Source organism: Dasypus novemcinctus, chromosome 19, assembly GCF_030445035.2.
Source record: "Dasypus novemcinctus isolate mDasNov1 chromosome 19, mDasNov1.1.hap2, whole genome shotgun sequence".
NCBI classification, from domain to species: Eukaryota; Metazoa; Chordata; class Mammalia; order Cingulata; family Dasypodidae; genus Dasypus; species Dasypus novemcinctus.
The window spans coordinates 49,990,623-50,006,656 of NC_080691.1; positions in this window are offsets into that span (position 1 = coordinate 49,990,623).

The following is a 16,034-nucleotide window of genomic DNA, read 5'->3' on the forward strand; positions in this document are numbered from 1 at the left end:
GAAACATCTTTTTCAAAGCCCTGGAAAATTTTGAACGTTTCTAATGAGCACCGAACTGAGAAAAAGGTAAAAATGGCATCCTTGCTAGCCCTTCCCTCATCCCCTAACAAGCTCTGCAAGGAGCCTGCCCATGTTTTTAATCAGGGCTCTGGTTCCAGTTCTGGAGGCAAGAGCATGGCCTTTGTGCATATACTAAGGTGCTTGCGTGTCCATTCCATTGTGCCTGGACACAGCCTGAAGGGTGAACCTGGACACTCATTGCAGGCTTACCATTCCAGATATTGCCCTACACATAGAGGTGACTCACAGAGGTCTTCTATAGAACACGATAGGAGAAGAGTCAGTTTGCAGTCACCTGGTGCAAAGGACTACAGGTCATGGGACATATTGTGTAACACGTGGGACCATGAAGAAACACTTGTTTCCTAGCAGAATGAGGATATTTGTCTCCGTGTAAGTGGGAAAATTCCTAGGGTTGCATGTGTATGCCCAGGACAAGAGACAGCTGCAGAAAAGGCTGGGGAGGACCCTACACTTTTGCTTTGTGCTATTCTTTATACTCAGAACAGCCAGGCTCTGAAGATCAACACTCACACACGCCAATCTGGAAAGATTGGAAAAGGTTTTTTTTTTTTTGCTTCTTGTTGTTTTCGTTAACTCCTGGTGATCAAGGAAATCTCTGTCATCACACTATCTGAACACAAATATAAGGAATAGATGCTTCAGTCTCTACATTCCAGAGTTAGCACCTTAAAGTATAAAATTGCCCAGATTGCAACAAAAAGATTGCAAAACATAAACAGGAAGTGATAGCTTGTGCAAAGGACCAGGATACAAAAGACTGGAAATCACCGATGAGGAAACCAGCTCTTGGAAATACCAGTCACAGCCTTATGAAAATAGTCCTAAATATGCTCCAAGAGCTAAAGGAATTCAGAAAAACTAGATGAACACAGAGAATTGCGATAAAGAGAAATCATGAAGAGGAACTAAAGAGAGCTGAAGCTCACAGTGACAAAGAATTTCCTACAGGGGTTCAATAGCAGATTGGAGCTCTCAGAAGAAAGTCAGTGACCTTGAAGATAAATGTAACTGATTAAGTTTGAGAAGCAGAAAGATAAAAGAATGAAGAAAAGTGAACAGAGCCCAAGAGTCTTCTTCAACACCATCAAGAGACCCAATATACTCATCGTGGGGACACTTCTAGAAGAAAGAGAAAGGGGTAGAGACAATATTTGAAGAAATAGTGGGACTTCCAATAAGACTGTAGATTAGAAACATGGAACACTCTAGTCTGCCATTAAAATAGCTAGGGGACAGGTTAAAACAGGCTGGAAAAAGATCTAGGGTTTAGGATATTAGGCAAGGGTCGGACACTGTCCAGAAGAGAGAGGGACAAAAGAGGACAATCGCGATGATGGCAAAACTGAGTTGAAACCAGCAGCTACTACTGCCAGCACCCTCCCCCACACTAAGGACACTCTAGAATTCCTAGGGCTCTGAGCCAGATACAAAGGGGGCTCCAGGGATCCATTGCCCCAGAAAAAGGGAAGACAGAGGGACACATCCTAAGGCTGACTCAGTTTCTGATCTACAGACTGGGTTTGTTTTGTCCCACCAGCCCTTCCAGCCCAGGTGGGACCATGCCGTTGTCTGCCCTGGGAGACAGCATAGGACTGGAGAGATTCTACCTTGGCAATCTCCTCTGTTCTAGCCAGGACTGATTGTTGAGGATGCACCTCCCCAGGAAAGGAGAGAGCGGACACAGCCTAAGGCTGACTCAGCTTCTTACCACACATTTGGTCTGCTTTGTCCCATGAGCCCTTCCAGACTGGGTGGGACATGCCATTGTCTGGAATGGGCTAAAGAGATACGACCCTCCCAATCTCCTTCTCTACCAACCAGGACTGATTGTGAGGATGCAGAGGGGAGTGGAATTATTTCCTACCTGGGAAAAGGGAGGGGGCTACCAGTGAAGGCTGAAGGACTGTCTCTGAGAAGGTGTGAATTTCAAGCCTCTTAGCCTCCAGGCAGGAACCTCTAACAGGACAATCCTGTCAGTGTTGCAGCTGACACAGTTCCAGCAGGCCCTGATCTGAGAGAACCGCTAAAGTATGCCACCTCCTGGAAGACCAAGGAAGTGGACATAAAAGGTCTAGAAAGCAGGTCTGTAGACCATTCCTGGGTTGAGAGCCCAGTTTTGAGCAGCTAACTGGGACAATCCTAACGATCCAGGTTCAACCAAGAATCAAAGAGCAGCAGTAACACACAGCCTACCATCACTAAGCCCCTACAAAAGAGAAAGAAATTGAGCATCTGACTAAACTACCATCCTAATCAGAAGCCTAGACATCAGTACAAAAATGATGAGCCATACTAAGAAAATGGAGGACACGGCCTAAGAAAAGGAATACATTCAAAGCACCAAAAAAAGATGCATGATTTGAGTGAACTAATAAACAACATCATGGAAATTTGCAAAACCAAATTAATGAATTGAAAGACAACATGGCTAAAGAGATAAATGACACCAAGAAGACATTGAGTGAGCACAAGGAAAACTTTGAAATCTTGAATAGAGAAGACACGGAGCTCATGGGAATGAAAGAACCAATAGGAGAGATTTAAAAAAAAACACATTGAGGCAAGTAACAGCAGACTTGAAGGGATAGAAGGGAGAATAAGTGATGCTGAAGACAGAACAATTGAAACTGAAGACAGCAAAGAATGGAAAAATTGAGCAGGGGCTCAGGGATTTGAATGACAACATGAAATGCAATAACATACATGTCATGTGAGTTCCAGAAGAGGAGGAGAAGAGAAAAGGGGTGGAAAGAATATTTGTGGAAGCAATGACTGAAAATTTCCCCACTCTCACAAAAGAAATGTACTTATATGTCCAAGAAGCACACCATACCCCAATCAGAATAAATCCGAATAGACTTACTACAAGACACACACTACCAGAATGTCCAATGTCAAAGATAAAGGGAAAATTCTGAACAACAGCAAGGGAGAAGCAAACCGTCATATAGAAAGGATGTCCAGTGTGACTTAGCATGTATTTCTCATCAGAAACAGAGGAGATGAGAAGACAGTTGTATATTAGGATACTGGAAGAGAAAAACTGCCAGCCAAGAATTCTCTATCCAGCAAAATTGCCTGTCAAATATGAAGGTGAGTACAAAATAGTCACAAATTGTGGCTCCTCAGGAAATGGAGATTGGCTGTCGCTGTGGGCCCCAAGGGGAGGGGAAAATAGATGTTGAATGGATGGAACCAAGGTAAATGTGGGGGCAAGAGAGGAGTTTCACGAGAGTACACAAGGATGGATATAAAACATGTAATATTACACCAAAAACATATAGGGGACGACAGACTAATAATGTAAACCATAATGTAAAACATAGGATAACTAAAAATTTAGAAAACTGTATATCCTAAAGTATGGACCACAATGTAAGCACAGATGTCACCTTGCTTGAAAGCTATTGTCTCGGAGTCTGTACATCAGTTTCAGTAAATATGATATGAATAAGTTAAAAGATTATCGCTGTGGAAAGGAAAAGGTTTTATGGTGGATGTGTGGGAGTACTGTATATTGCATATATGAGTTACTGTGATTTAAGGCTCTTGTGAAGAGAAGCTCAATAATTAGGAAAAAAGAAAAAGATAGGATGTAGAATTTTTCCAAATCAATATGTATTCTATATCTAAGCTTTAAACTCATCGCTATATTCCATTTTACTAGTAACGGAACCTGACATTATATTGGGCTTCACTTTTCAGGAAGTTTTGGATCACAGAGTGGTTCAACAATGGCAGCGGAGGAACACTGGTATGGGATGTTATTGACAGGTGATATACAGGGAGTTATACAGGGAGTTATACAGGGCATATGTCCAGGGTGCATGGTAATGTTTGGATATACTCATAGTGGAAACAATTAAAAACAACAGCTGGGGGGGTACTGGGTTCCTGGCCGGGGGGGGGGTCTCTGTCGTGGTCCCTAGGGGAGCAGCAGCAGTCCCCCAGGTGCAACAGTAAGGACCAGGAAGGAATGAGGGTCCAACAGTGAGCCCCTGATACTAATGACTATGCTTGTGAGCCTATACACCTGAAATAAGAACAAGGCCTAGAGCAGCACTATGCCTAGAAGTTTCCTCTTGACAGCCTCTGTGTTACTCAAATGTGGCCAGTCTCGAAGCCAAACTCAGCATGTAAATGCAATGCCTTCCTGCCAGCATGGGACATGACACCTGGAGATGAGCCTCCCAGGTGCTGAGGGATCACTACCAAGTACCAGCTGATGACATAACTAGAAAATGACCTTGAATAAAATGTTCAATGCAGACTAGCAGAATATCCCTGTCTACATATAATAGGAGTTAAAAATGCTGTTTGACCTAAATTAAGGGGGGAATGGAAAGGACAATGAGTTTATATGGCTATGAGTCTCTAAAAAAGAGTCTGGAGGTTGTCAGAAGGATTGCCCTTATGCACACCTGAGCAGAGTCTCAGAGACAGATAAAGTAGATACAACCCCAGGTATTGGTCCTTTTGAGGGCTAAAGAGACCCACAGGTTCCATGGTCATGGCAGATGGGGTTCACTGCCTTGTCAGTTGGCCCTTCTTTGGAGCTGGTGTTTCTGCATGATGGAGCTGGATTCAGATGAGATCTCTCTTCACAAGCCTTTCATACTACTTTACTGGAATTGTAGTTGGTGCTGGGGCTTAAGATATATCTAGCGGATTTGAATCTCTGGACTGACAGTATGATAGCCAGGCCCTGACCTCAACAGACTTCAGCTCCTACACTCTGATTTATTGGACTTACTCCACTCAGCTATCATGGAGTTGAAGAATGTCAACCACCACACCATGGAGCCTAGAGTGTCTACAACTGAAAGCAGGAGGATTGCATCCAATATCCATGTGGAATCTAAATCCCCTCTTGACATAGATGTGGAATGGACACAACCAAGCCAAGGTCCACAGGAAGGAGGAATACAGTAAGGATTAGAGTGGACTTAATGATATTTTATTCATGAACTATTGTGGTTAATAATCGAGAAAATGTGGCATTGATGTGGAAAAAGTGGTCATGGTGGCTCCTGGGTGTGGGGAAGGGGAGGAAGAGAAGAGATGTGGAGGCATTATTGGGACTTGAAATTGTCCTGGGTGATGCCCCAGGGACAATTGCCGGATGTTGTATGTCCTCCCATGGCCCACTGGATGGAACGTGGGAAAGTGTGGGCTATGGTGTGGAACACGGGACATGGGGTGCAGCAATGCCCGGAGATGTACTCACCAGATGCAATGGATGTGACATGATGATGGGGGAGAGTGTTCTTGGGGGGAGGAGTGGTGGGGTGGGGGCGGTGGGGGCTAATGGGGACCTCATATTTTTTTAATATAATAATCTTTTAAAAAAACAAATTGAGTAGAATTTGGAAAAAAAAATAAAAAATAAAATAGTCACAAACAAACATAAACCAAGAAAGTTCATAAAAAACAACCCACCTTTGCAGGAAATACTAAAGGAAGCCTTAGAACCTGAAAGAAAAGCAAAGGAGAGAGAGGCCTGGAAAAGAGTATAGATGAAAGGGTAGCAGAAAGAATAACCAAAAGTGTAAAAAGACAGGCAAAACTAAGATATGACATATGATAACCAAAGAAGAAAATGGAGGAAGTAAATACTGCATTTACAGTAATATCTTTGAGTGTGAATGGATTAAACTCCCCAATCAAAGGATATAGGCTGACAGAATGGATAAGGATAACACAAGCTATCCATATGTTGCTTACAGGAGCCTCACCTAAGACCCAGGGATAAAAAGCCAGTTGAAAGTGAAAGGTTGGAAAAAGATTCTCCATGAAACCAGTAACCAAAAATGAGCAAGAGTAGCTATACTAATATTGCACAAAACAGACTTTAAATGCAAAAAAGTTATGAGATACAGAAGGTCATTAAATATTTATAAAAGGGACAATCAACCACAAAGTTATAACAGTCATAAATATCTATGAACCTAACCATGGGGCCTGGAATACATGAGACAAACTCTGGCAAAACTGAAGGGAGAAATAGATATCTCTACAATAATGGTTGGAGATTTCAGAATGATTAGATAGAATTAGAACAACTAGACAGAAAATCAGCAAGGAAACAGAGAGCTTGAACAATATGATAAGTGAGTTAGACTTAACAGGCATATACAGAATGTTGCACCCAAACTCAGCAAGTTATACATTCTTCTCAAGTGCCCATCTTTCTCCAGGATAGACCTCATGTTGGGTCACAGTGTAGCTCTCAATAAATATAAAAAGATTGAAATTCTACAAGGCACCTCCTCAGATCATAATGGAGTAAAACTGGAAATCAGGAATAGGAAAAAAGTAAAGTAGCAAATGTGTGGAGCCTGAACAACTCACTTCTAAATAATCAGTGTGTCAAAGAATAAATTGCAAGTGAAATCGGTAAATATATTGAAACAAATGAAAATGAGAACACAACTTATCAAAACTTAAGGGATACAGCCAAGGCAGTCTTGAGATGGAATTTTATAGCCCCAAAGATTCGTTTAAAGAGGAAGAAAGCTAAACTAAAAAATTTAATGGAACGTCTGGAGAAACTAGAAAAGGAAAAGCAAACCAATCCCAAAGGAAACAGAACGAATGATATAATCAAGATTAGAGCAGGGAAACAGACTTGGCCCAGTGGTTAGGGCGTCCATCTACCACATGGGAGGTCCACGGTTCAAACCCCGGGCCTCCTTGACCCGTGTGGAGCTGGCCCATGCACAGTGCTGATGTGCACAAGGAGTGCCCTGCCATGCAGGGGTGTCCCCCGCATAGGTGACCCCCACGTGCAAGGAGTGCACCCGGTAAGGAGAGCCGCCCAGCATGAAAGAAAGTGCAGCCTACCCAGGAATGGAGCCGCCCACACTTCCCGTGCTGCTGACGACAACAGAAGTGGACAAAGAAACAAGACGCAGCAAATAGACACAGAGAACAGACAACCAAGGGAGGGGAGGAATTAAAAATAAATAAATAAAACTTTTAAAAAAAAGATTAGAGCAGAAAAAAATGAAATTGAGAATAACAACAACAAAAAAATAGAGAAAATCAACAAAACAAAAAGCTGATTCTTTGAGAAAATCAGTAAAATTGACACCCCTAGCTAGACTAACCAAGAAAAAAAGAGAGAAAATGCAAATAAATACAATCAGAAAGGAAAGGGGGGTGGGGGGGAGTTATGGCCCCACAGAAATAAAAAGGGTATGAGGATATTATGAGAACCTGGATGCCAACAAACTAGACAACCTAGGCGAAATGGACAAATTCCTAGAAATGCACAACTTGTAACAACACTGATGTTACAAGAAATACAAGAACTTAACAAACTAATTCCATTGAAAGAGATTTAATCTGTCATGAAAAATCTCTCAACAAAGATATGTTTAGGACCAGAAGACTTCACAGGTGGATTCTACCAAGTGTTCTGAGAAGAATTAACATCCATCATGCTTAGGCACTTCCAAAAAATTGAAACTGAGGGAAAATTACCCAAATCATTTTATGAAGCCATGGTCACTCTGATACCAAAGCCAGATAAAGACCCTGTAAGAAAATCACACACCAATCACCCTAAATAACATGGATGAAAACATTCTCAAAAATATACTTGCAAATTGAATCCAACAGGACACCAAAAGACTTACACATCACGACCAAGTGTGATTTATTCCCGGTATGCAAGGCTGGTTCAACATAAAAAAAGTCAATGCAATAACATTAACAGAGAGGAGGAGACAAGATGGTCGCTGAGTGAACTTGCCTTTGTGGTCTGTCCCGGGAAGAGACGGCTGGGCGCGGCGGCAGGTTCTCCAAGGCGAGGCTTTTTCGGGATTTTTGCAGGGCAGAAGTGCCGGGACATCGATTGGGTGGAAAGGTAATGGAGAGGATTGGTCTAGTAGATATAATTTGGGTTCTATTGCCCGCAGGTGAGACCCGTGCATGGGCTCCTCCCTGTTGGGGGTGGGGGGAACCGCGGTCCTGTCCTGGGTTCCACTTTTGGGTGGCTCTGAAGGGCTAAGGAGTTCGCGAGCTCTGGGCAAACTGTTGACAGATTGATGTGACAGATCGCCTTTGTGGATCGATTTGGGAAGATAGACGGTGTTTTGTTGAGAAGCGGGAGAAACTTTTGAGTGAGAATATAAACAATAGCGCTTCTGCCTGAAGCCCCACCCCCAAAAGCCCGGCAACCATTCTCCAACCCAAATAGGCTGTAGGCAATAAAGAGAAGTAATTGGAAAATTGTTCTAGGCTGCGGCAAGGGGGGGGGGGGGGGACACGTCTGGAAGCCGATTAGGGAATATTCTGCGAAGCTTGAGAATTCCGGTTTTCGAATCTGTTTTCGGCGTCACAGGCCGGGCTTCGGATCTGTACTAGTAAAGTGGCTGTGGTGTAGAGGCGCCCTCTAGTGGTAGTGGTTTGGAATCACAGGACGGGAGCTGTCCAAAAGCTGAAGTGAAAGATAACGTACTAATGAGTCCAGCAAAGTAAGTGAATTGCAGGGTTCAGTCACAATACAGAATTTGCGGATCTGACTTCCCCCATAGGGTTGGCACCCAGCTGGGGGGATCCCTGAGAGCTGTGTTACACTGCGGGGCTCCCAGGCTTCCTGTTGACCAGATTGGAGGCTGCCAGGTCTGAATTCCCTAAATTCTGGTGGCCCACACTACAGAGACTCACACCTCTTGAGTCCTCATTATCTCAGAATTTCCATCCCTGAATCCATCACGCACTGAGGTCCATCTGAGGTCCTTAAATGCCCTAGCCTTCAACGTTGGCGTTTTTTCTTTATCGTTTCATTTTGTTTTGTTTTTATTTTCATTGTGACTTATTCTTTACTTTTTTCAATTTCCTGATTGCTAACACCGCATTATCCCCTAGTCTTCTCTCACAGCGTATCCCCCAAAGTCTTTTTTTACTCAGTTATTTAAGGTTTTATTTTGTGTGAGGTAGGTGCTGTGTAGTGGGTGTTTTAATTCTGGTTCGTGTATATCTCTTTTGTTTTTTTTTTCTTTCCCCTACCTGTTCCCCACCCCTTGCCCACCCTCTTTTCCTTTCTTCTTCTCGTCCCTTCCTCCCCCCCCTTTTTTTTCTCCCTTTTTTTCTGTTGTCTCTCTCCCTCTTGTCCCTCATATTCTACTTAGTTTATTTTAACTCAATTATACAATAGGTGCGGCAGGAAACACCTCACATTCGCTGGGTTTCCTCATCCTTCACTGCCTCATTTCTGTGTGAACTGATTTAGGCTACCTACACTATCCTCTTTCCCCTACATCTTGATATCCACCACCATCTACTGGCTCTCCTATATTCCACCTCCCACCTCCCTTTCTTCGATCCACGAAGGGTCTAAGTCTTAATTTCTAATACCTATGTTTTCTTTTCTGTCTGTTATCCACTCTTGAAACTATTACCTTTCTTTTCTCTTTCCCTCTCTCACGAAATCAATAGCTTTTTAGCTCATACCATATTCCTCCCATATTCAATCATCTACCTCATAATAGGTACTCTACCTACTGCTATAACTCTACACAATTTACATGAATCTAATAACCTCCATCCTCCCAGATCTCATATTCTTGCTTTGTTAACATATATCACCAATACTACTTTACACTTTTCCCTAGCTTACACAATTGCCTTTCCCCAACACTAATACTTTCCTTTAAAGTGAACTTAACCAACAACAAGAAACTAGAATAAGAAGAAAAAGGGGACAAAGAGAAGATATAACACCTATGCAAAAATAACAGCTAATTAACCTCCAAGAGCAGACAAAGAAGCTAAGGAACTGATTAAATCCGTCAAGATAAAGAGATGACCAGAAAGCAACAAAAATCTACAAACCAAACCAGTAATCAGGAAAACATGGCTGAATCCAATCAACAAACCAATAATCACGAAGGGGAGCAAAACTTGGCACAAGCAATGAAAGATCTCAGAACATTTATCACCGACAAATTTGACGAAGTAATGAAAGAGGTTAACAACATGAAGACATCACTTGGAGGGGAAATTGCAGACATACGCAAAAACATAACAGATATGATGGGAATGAACACCACAGTTCAAGAAATCAAAAATACACTTGCAGCAAATATCAGCAGACTAGAAGAGACAGAGCAGAGAATTAGTGATGTGGAAGACAGTACATCAGAAATCAAACAGATAGTAGAAGGGGTCAATAAGAAGATAGAAAAAATCCAATTAGGACTTAGGGACCTGAATGACAATGCAAAACGCTCAAACATACGTATTATAGGCATTCCAGAAGGTGAAGAGAAGGGAAAGGGGTCAGAAAGAGTGTTGCAGGAAATAATGGCTGAAAACTTCCCAAATCTACTGAAAGAGACAGATGTACATATCCAAGAAGCACAGCGCACTCCACTAGTCATAAACCCCAACAGGCCCACCCCAAGACATATACTTGTCAAATTATCCAATGCTCAAGACAAAGAGAAAATCCTAAAAGCAGCAAGAGAAAAGAAAACCATCACATACAAGGGAAGCTCAATTAGATTAAGTGCTGATTTCTCTTCTGAAGCCATGGAGGCAAGAAGGCAGTGGTATGATATAGTCAAGGTACTAAAGGAAAAAAATTTCCAACCAAGAATACTCTATCCAGCTAAACTAGCATTCAAACATGATGGAGAATTCAAAATATTCACAGACAAACAGAAACTGAAAGAGTATACCAACAAGAAACCTCCCCTTCAAGAAATTCTAAAGGGAATTCTGCAGGAAGAAAGGAAAAAACAGGAAAGGCAGAGTTGGAGGAGAGTATAAGACCAACAACAACAACAAAAAAGACAAAAAAAAATATACAAACATAATATGACAAACACAAATCCAATCAAAATATGGCTAACACAAATAATTCCTTGATAGTAATAACACTGAATGTCAACGGATTAAACTCACCTATCAAAAGATTCAGACTGGGACATTGGATAAGGAAATATGACCCATCCGTATGCTGTCTACAAGAGACACATCTTAGACCCAGAGATGCATGGAGATTGAAAGTGAATGGCTGGAAAACAATCATACAAGCTAACAATAACCAAAAAAAGGCAGGAGTAGCTATATTAATAACAGACAAAATAGACTTTAAATGTGAAACAATTGTGAGAGACAAAGAAGGATACTACATTTTAGTGAAAGGGAAAATCTGTCAAGAAGATCAAACAATCATAAATATTTATGCCCCTAACAAGGGTGCCTCTAAATACGTCAGGCAAACGCTGGAAAAACTAAGTGAAAGAATAGATACATCTACAATTATAGTGGGGGATTTTAATACACCACTATCAACTCTGGACAGAACATCTCAAAAGAGAATCACCAAAGAAACAAAACATCTGAATAGTATATTAGAGGAGCTGGATCTAATAGACATATATAGATCGCTACACCCAAACACAGCAGGATATACATTTTTCTCAAGCGCACATGGATCATTCTCCAAGATAGATCATATGCTAGGCCACAAAGAAAGGCTGAACGAATTCAGAAAGATTGAAATCATACAAAACATTATCTCTGACCACAGTGGAGTCAAGCTGGAGATTCGCAAGGGACAGAAGCCCAGATTTCACACCACGATTTGGAAATTAAACAGCACACTCTTAGAAAAACAGTGGGTCAAAGAGGAAATCTCAAAAGAAATCAATGACTACCTTGAAACAAATGATAATGATAACACAACATACCAAAATTTATGGGATGCAGCAAAAGCAGTACTGAGAGGGAAGTTTATAGCCATAAATTCATATATCAAAAAAGAAGAAAGAGCAAAAATTGAAGAACTAACTGCACATTTGAAGGAATTAGAAAAACAACAACAAAGTAACCCAACAGGAAGAAGAAGGAAGGAAATAACAAAGATAAGAGCAGAACTAAATGAAATAGAAAATAAGAAAGCACTTGAACAGATAAACAAGACCAAGAGCTGGTTTTTTGAGAAGATTAACAAAATTGACAAACCTTTAGCGACACTAACAAAGAAAAAAAGAGAGAAGATGCAAATACACAAAATAAGAAATGAGAAAGGCAATATCACCACTGACCCCACAGAAATAAAGACTATCATAAGAGGATATTTTGAAAAACTATATTCCAACAAAAATGACAATCTAGAGGAAATGGACAATTTCCTAGAAACACATAAGCAGCCCATATTGACAAAAGAAGAAATTGATGATCTTAACAAACCAATCACAAGCAGAGAGATAGAATCAGTTATTAAAAATCTCCCAACTAAGAAGAGCCCAGGGCCAGATGGCTTCACAGGTGAATTCTACAAAACATTCCGGAAAGAACTGACACCAATCCTGCTGAAACTATTCCAAAAAATCAAAACAGAAAGAACATTACCCAACTCCTTCTATGATGCCAACATTACCCTAGTACCAAAGCCAAACAAAGACATCACAAGAAAGGAAAATTACAGACCAATTTCTCTAATGAACCTAGACGCAAAAATACTTAACAAAATACTTGCTAATCGTATGCAACAACACATTAAATGTATTATACACCACGACCAAGTGGGATTCATCCCAGGTATGCAAGGATGGTTCAACATAAGAAAATAAATCAACGTAATACACCATATAAACAGATTGAAGGGAAAAAATCACATGATTATATCTATTGATGCAGAAAAAGCATTTGACAAAATACAGCACCCTTTCTTGATAAAAACACTCCAAAAGATTGGAATACAAGGAAATTTTTTGAACATGATAAAGAGTATATATGAAAAACCTAAAGCCAATATTGTTTACAATGGAGAAATCCTAGACTCCTTCCCTCTAAACTCAGGAACAAGACAAGGATGCCCACTGTCTCCGCTCCTATTTAACATTGTCTTAGAAGTACTTGCTCGAGCACTGAGGCAAGAACCAGAAATAAAAGGCATTCAAATTGGAAAGGAAGAAGTCAAAATTTCATTATTTGCAGATGACATGATCCTATACATACAAAACCCTGAGAGATCTACAACGAAGATTCTAGAACTCATAAATGAGTTTAGTAAAGTCACAGGTTATAAGATCAATGCGCAAAAATCAGTAGCATTTCTGTACACCAATAATGAGCAAGATCAGGAGGAAATCAAAAAACAAATACCATTCACAATAGTAAATAAAAAAATCAAATACTTAGGAATAAATTTAACTAAAGAGGTAAAGAACTTATACACCGAGAACTATACAAGATTGTTCAAGGAAATCAAAGAAGACCTGAATAAATGGAAGACTATTCCTTGTTCATGGATAGGAAGACTGAACATTATTAAGATGTCTATCCTACCAAAACTGATCTACACATTCAATGCAATCCCAATAAAAATCAACGCAGACTTCTTTAAGGAACTAGAAAAACTAACTATGAAATTTATTTGGAAAGGAAAGAGACCCCGAATACCAAAGACATACTGAAAAAGGAAAACAAAATTGGAGGAATCACACTACCTGACTTCAAAACATACTACAAAGCTACGGTGGTGAAAACAGCATGGTATTGGCATAAGGAGAGACACATAGACCAATGGAATCGAATTGAAAGCTCTGATATAGAACCTCACATATACAGCCACATAATTTTCGATAAAGCCACCAAACCCTCTCAACTGGGAGAGAGTGGCCTATTCAACAAATGGTGTCTGGAGAACTGGATAGCCATATGTAGAAGAATGAAAGAGGATTACCATCTCACACCTTATACAAAGATCAACTCAAGATGGATCAAAGACCTAAATATAAGAGCCAAGACCATAAAAACCTTAGAAAGCAGTGTAGGGAAACATCTACAGGACCTTGTAATAGGAAATAGATTTATGAATATCTCACCAAAAGCATGAGCAGCAAAAGAACTAATAGATAAATGGGACTTCCTCAAAATTAAAGCCTTCTGCACCTCAAAGGAGTTCGTCAAGAAAGTAAAAAGGGAGCCCACACAGTGGGAGAAAATATTTGGCAATCATATATCTGATAAGAAACTTATAACTTGCATATATAAAGAACTCCTATATCTTGAAAATAAAAAGATAAACAACCCATTTAAAAAATGGGAAAAAGACTTAAATAGACACTTCTCCGAAGAAGAAATACAAATGGCAAAAAAGCACATGAAAAAATGTTCCAAATCTCTAGCTATCAGGGAAATGCAAATCAAAACTACAATGAGATACCATCTTACACCCATAAGATTGGCAGCTATGAAAAAAACAGAAGAATACAAGTGCTGGAGAGGATGTGAAGGAAGGGGAACACTCATCCACTGCTGGTGGGAATGCAGAAGGATCCAACCATTCTGGAGGACAGTATGGCAGTTTCTCAAAAAACTAGCCATAGATTTGCCATATGACCCAGCAATACCACTGCTGGGTATATACCCAGCAGAACTGAAAACAAGGACACAAACCGATATATGTACACCAATGTTCATAGCAGCATTGTTCACTATTGCCAAAAGTTGGAATCAACCCAAATGCCCATCAACAGATGAGTGGATCAATAAAATGTGGTATATACACACAATGGAATACTACTCGGCTGTAAGAACAAACACACTACAAACACGTGATAACATGGATGAATCTTGGGAACCTTATGTTGAGTGAAGCAACCCAGACATTGAAGGACAAATACTACATGACCTCAATGATATGAAATAACCAAGCTGCCCTAGATAGCAAGAGACTGAACGATAGGCTTACAGGAAATCGGAGGGTGGAGGAAGGATGTGAGCCGATGTCTGCAGGTGTGGAATTTAAGACGAGATAGTGGTAAGTATGAACACAAAGAAGAGATAAAAGGGGGGCAAGGGGTTGCCTTTGGTTGGGGCTTTGCGGGTTTGAGGGTGGCAGGGGAGGGACGGATGGGTAACATTGCCCAAAAGTGGGGGGAGGGAGGGGTAGTATACGAACACAGGAGAGGGTCAGGTGTTGGTGGAGAGTAAAATGCCGAGAAAATCATATCAAAATATAATAAAGAGGGTTACCTGTTTAGAATGCTTGGAGGGGAGGGTCTGATGCAGGACTGGCTCCTGGGGAATGTCTAAATGCTCATTCTGCCAGAGTGGGTGACACCATGGGGTAGAAACCCAAGTAGTGAGAGTGGGGGTGGACCCACATCCTGGGGAGGACTAATGCCATCAAATAGAGGGAACTGTATCCCTCGAGAGAAAGGGTGGCTCCCAGGGCATTGGGGCAGTTGAGCAAGTTAGGCCCCGAACACTATTCCATCTATATCTGGAAGTGGCTCCTCAGGAAACGGAGGTTGGCTGTCACTGTGGGCACCAAGGTGGAAGGGAAAATGGACGTTAAATGTGTGTAACCAAGGTAAATGGGGGGTAAGAGAGGAGTTTCTTGAGAGTACACAAGGATGGATATAAAACATGTAATATTACACCATAACATATAGGAGATAACAGACTGATAATGTAAACCATAATGTAAAACATAGGATAACTAAGAATGTAAAAAACTGTGTATCCTAAAGTATGCACCATAATGTAAGCACAGATGTCACCTTGTTAGAAAGCTAGTGTCTCAGACTCTATACATCACGTTAAGTAAATATGATGTGAATAGGGTGTAAGAGTAGCACTGTGGAAGGGAAAAGGTTTTGTGGTGGATGTATGGGAGTGCTGTACATTATATATATGCATTGCTGTGGTCTAGGGCTCCTGTGAAGAGAAGCTGAATAATTGGGGGGGGGGAAAGAAAAAGAAAAAGATAGGATGTAGAATTTTTTCCAAGTAAACACGTGTTCATTATCTAACCTTTAAACCCATCGCTATATGCCATTCCCTAGTAAGGGACCCTGACATTATATTGGGCTTCAAATTTCGGGGAGTTCTGGATCACAGAGTGTTTCAACAATGGCAATGGAGGGATACTGGTATGGGATGCCATTGACAGGTGATATATGGCTGACAGGGAGCTGTAC